Here is a 5,000-nt window from a genome sequence, read left to right on the forward strand (position 1 = left end):
CAGTTGCGGCGGTGTCCGGATCTTCCCCTCGGACCTTGAAAATCCAGGAGAGGGCCACGTGGAGGTGTCGCGCCGGTTCGTACCCATATCCGCAGCAGGTCTCCAAGGTAAAGAGCCTCTAGTCGATAGAATAATGTAGGTAAGGGAAGTCGGCAAATTGGATCCGTAACTTCGGAATAAGGATTGGCTCTGAGGAGCGGGGCGTGTCGGGCTTGGTCGGGAAGCGGGTCTGGCTGACGTGCCGGGCCTGGGCGAGGTGAACGGTCGGCGTTCTCGCGCCGGTCCCGGGATCCGAGCTCGGTCCCGTGCCTTGGCCTCCCGCGGATCTTCCTTGCTGCGAGGCTTCCGTGGCGGCGCGAGCCGTCGTGGTCGTCCTCTTCGGCCGCCATTCAACGCTCAGCTCAGAACTGGCACGGACTAGGGGAATCCGACTGTCTAATTAAAACAAAGCATTGCGATGGCCCTCGTGGGTGTTGACGCAATGTGATTTCTGCCCAGTGCTCTGAATGTCAACGTGAAGAAATTCAAGCAAGCGCTGGTAAACGGCGGGAGTAACTATGACTCTCTTAAGGACGTCCGGGTGACGCTCATTACTGATCTTGTGTCGGTGCTAGATTAAGGTCCGGCCTACACGGGTGATGTTCTGGGTTGATCCTGGGGTCTGAGAGTCATGGTTGGCTATAGCTCTCTTAACTACAACTTTCACTGCTTTTGAGGGGACGGAGCAGGCGGATCAATGGTCCTCCTTGCTTCGTCCCCTTTTTTGTCAAGAGTTTTTAATTTTTTATGAATGCTTTATACATAATATCATAAAGCAACACGCCGCAAAGCAACACGCCGTGAAAGCAACACGCCGCGTAAAGCAACACGCCGCTAGCAATAATGCGGCCTACCTTGCGAAACATGCACGCAAGGAGATCCTGTACTCCATCACAGGACAAAGTGGCTTGTAAAGACTCTGACAAAAGCCGGAGTTAACATCCGCTCCGAGAGTAGTGGGTGTGGTGAATGAGGGCTATAGTAGGGACGTGATGCGAAGCGCTTTGCGGTATTAGTCCTCTTGTTAGGACCATCAGCCTCTCACGTTCAAGTTGTGCATCTACCTCCTCGTGGTACTCCTGGTAACGTCGCCTATTTTGAATAGCGAGTGGCTGTAGGCGACGGCTAAGTGATGTCACAGCGAAGTGCTCCCCAAAGGACCCCACAAGGGCCCATGTGCCGATTCCATGGTGAGTTGTGGGGACAAGAAAGGAACGGCTTCGGGGGACTCTCGGTTGTCAATCCGTTTGCTCCCCCAACATGCAGCAAATATGTAATGGAAAATGAAAGAATGGTTACACGCTCGGGTTCTCGGATGGCCCGAGCACTGCATGTTCGACGCGTGAATGATGATGCGACTTGTGGCGAAGCGCCATCAGACGAGCGTCAGGCTCCTCCCTCGCAGGATCGCGACAATGCCACTGCCGAACAGCAGGCAAGTGAACCGCCCGTTGCATGCGATCTCTGCGGCAGGGACTTCAGGAACAGGCAAGGCCTCGGTGTGCACACTCGTATTGCGCACCCCGTGGAAGCCAACAACGCAGTCGTTGTGGAACGCGTTAGGGCCAGATGGTCGGAGGAGGAGGTACGTCTCATGGCAAGAGCTGAGGCTACAGCCACCTCAGCGGGGATTCTCTTTATAAACCAATATCTCCATGAGAAGTTCCCCAATAGAACCTTGGAAGCCATCAAGGGTAAGCGTCGACAAGAAGCTTACCGCGAGTTGGTCCAAGCGTTTTGCCAAGAGGTCACATCGAACACCGATGATGTTGACGATGCTGGCAACACGGGCGGTGCGACGATGATAGGAGTCGCCCGCCCGTCCATTGAGACGGCCTATGATGAGCCGCAGCCTGCATCCCAGTTGGTCACTGAGACCTCTGGGAGGCTCCGAGGCGTAGTGGAGGAGCTCCGTGAGCTTGTGGGGCGCCTTCGGAGCTATGAGGCTGAGTCTCTGGCGAACATCGCAGAAGACTTTCTGGCTGGGAGAATCGACGTTCATGCCATTGAGAGATGGCTGGGCAAGATTTTTCCTAAGCCGACGGCTGCCCCTCCTAGACGCGCAGAAGCACGACAGCGAAATCCTCCCAAAGCGAACAACTTGAGGAGAGAGAATAGGAAGCAAAAGAGGTGTAGGGATTATGCCATAGTGCAGACTATCTACAAAAAGAACCTCAAATACTGTCTCTCGAATATACTCGATGGTGATGCGGAGCGCGTGCGTCCGTCCGCTGTTGAATTCCGCGACTACTGGCGTCCCCTTATGGAGACGACTAGTGTGGCGGATGGAGACATGACGGAGCTGCGCCGCACACTCGGAGAGTCGAGACAGACGGGCGGTGCCAGCCGGAGCCTTCCGCCGAGAGCCAGAGGGATTCATCTCGAAGGTCTCGGCGAGGGCGCGACCATGGAAAATGCTCCTACGGTCGATAGGACCTTGCTCTGGGACCCTGTTATACCTGCCGAAGTGGCGAGGGTTTCTGTAAAGACTGGCACTGCACCGGGGTTGGACGGAATAGAGCCGAGAGCATGGAACGCAGTTCCAAATGTTATTCGCGCTTTGTTGTTCAACCTGTTGCTTCTTGCGGGTGAGGCGCCCTCGTCGATCGCCAATACCAGAACGGTTTTCCTAGAAAAGGGGAAGATGCCGGAACGGCCTGCGCCGTCGGATTATCGACCCCTTAGTATAGGATCCGTTGTGCTGAGACACTTCCACAAGATCTTGGCCAAAAGACTAGCGGCTCTGGACATTTTCGATCAGCGCCAAAGGGGTTTCCGACCGGTTGATGGGGTCTGTGAGAATGTCACAGTCCTGTCGGCCGTGTTGGATCACGCCCGGAGGCGCTGTAGAACTGTCCATGTGGCGTGTGTGGACCTGTCGAAAGCATTCGACACGGTTTCGCACACGGCCATTCATAGTGCTCTCGAGGAGGTGGGTTTACCGCCACCTTTCCGAGAGTACATTAGAGCAATTTACAACAATGCTAGGACGGTGTTACAGCCCACCGTCGGCCAGGAGGTGTCGATGACGCAGCTGGGACGTGGCGTGAGACAGGGTGATCCTCTATCGCCCCTGCTGTTCAATCTGGTCGTAGATAGAGCACTGGGGGTTCTCTCGGAGGATGTTGGCTTCAGAATCGGGGGTCGAGTCGTTAGCGCCTTGGGTTACGCCGACGACATTATACTCCTGTCCTCCACGAAGGTAGGACTCCAAGAAAACCTTACGCGGCTTAACGCCGCATTCGAACTAAATGGCTTGAGCATTAATGCTAGTAAGACCGGAGTGCTGTCACTGGTAGCGACTGGCCGAGACAAGAAGGTGAAAGTCGATCTAACACCTAACTTCACCGTGGGGGGAGCGCTGTTACCGCAGAGATCCCCAGTCGAGGTCTGGACCTATTTGGGCAGCACATATCAAGGTGCTAGGGAATACGCAAGCGTCCCTCCTCTAGCTCAATCCATCGAGCTTTTAACGAGAGCGCCGCTCAAACCTCAGCAGAGGTTGCGGCTGTTCCGTGACTGTCTCCTCCCTCGGTATTACCACCGGTGGGTAGTGGGATCAGTCACGTCAAAAACACTAAGAGGAGTGGACGTGCTGGTAAGAACTGCGGTTCGACGCTGGCTGCGATTGCCCCATGATGTCCCTGCTGGATACTTCCATGCGCCGATACAGAGTGGCGGGCTTGGCATGCCTTTGCTTAGAACTCTGATCCCTATTATGAAGCATAACCGACTTCGGAAGTTGTGTGTAAGCTCGATGCCTGCCGCTTCTGCCGCTGCCAAATCCACGTATGTGGCTAGGCAGCTAGCCTGGTGCGAAAAGCAGATGCGTGTAAGGACCGTTCGAGTAACAACAACAGCCGAGCTCAGACAGCAGTGTGCGACCTGGCTGCACGAGTCGTGCGATGGGAAGGGGCTCAGGGAGGTCGGTTCGTCCAAACTGAGTTCCCACTGGGTTGCGGCGGGTGCCCAATCCATACCCGGAGCTGACTACGTGCATTATCACCACGTCCGGGCCAACTGCTTACCGTCTAGAGCGAGATCATCCCGAGGGCGGGAGGGGCACGATGTGCGTTGTAGGGCGGGTTGTCCCGAGATCGAGACACCCGCTCATTGCGTGCAGAAGTGTTTCCGAACGCACGGAGGAAGGATCCTGCGGCATGACGACCTGTGCCGTCAAGTTGGTTGCTTCTTGCGAACGAAGGGATGGCATGTCGATGCGGAACAAGCGTACTCGACCTCTGTCGGAAGGCGCCGACCCGACCTGACGATAGTTAGGGATGGTGAGGCTGTCGTCGTGGACGCGCAGGTTGTGTCCAGCGAAACGGCTCTGAACGTGGCTCATGACCGTAAGGTGGAGAAATACCGGTCGATCCGAGATCTGAGAGACCGAGTGGCGGAACACACAGGAGTACGAAGAGATAATGTTCGTTTTACCGCCATTACCATCTCTTGGCGAGGTGCCTGGAGTCCCGACAGCGAGCGTGAGTTGAAGCAGCTTGGTCTCACTACGAGCCAACTGCGGACGCTTACGACTCGTGTGTTGTGGGGATCCTGGCTCAATTGGAAGCGTTTTAACGCAATAACAACGCGTTATAATTGGCGGCGGCGACAGGCCGCGAACGGAGCTGTAGGTGCGACGACTTGAGCTGGTGGCGATTCGCCACAGGTCGCAGCGGATGCATGTTTTTATTTTTAATGTGAGGACCACTTGTTGGTTCCTTGTGTTCGTCCAAGGCGCTTTGCGAACGCCAACAGCAAACAGCAGCCTTGCAATATCATCGCTGGTTCGCTCGTGACTTGAATCATTGAGTTACGATGAACACAGCGTTGAAACATATAGCCAAATGCCTCGTCATCTAATTAGTGACGCGCATGAATGGATTAACGAGATTCCCACTGTCCCTATCTACTGGGAGTTACCGTGGCTCTCCTAAGGACGTCCGGGTGACGCTCTTTAC

The sequence above is a fragment of the Polyergus mexicanus genome, unplaced genomic scaffold, assembly GCF_030449975.1.
Source record: "Polyergus mexicanus isolate NDT 795.1 unplaced genomic scaffold, iyPolMexi1.0 SCAF_11, whole genome shotgun sequence".
Classification (NCBI taxonomy): Eukaryota; Metazoa; Arthropoda; class Insecta; order Hymenoptera; family Formicidae; genus Polyergus; species Polyergus mexicanus.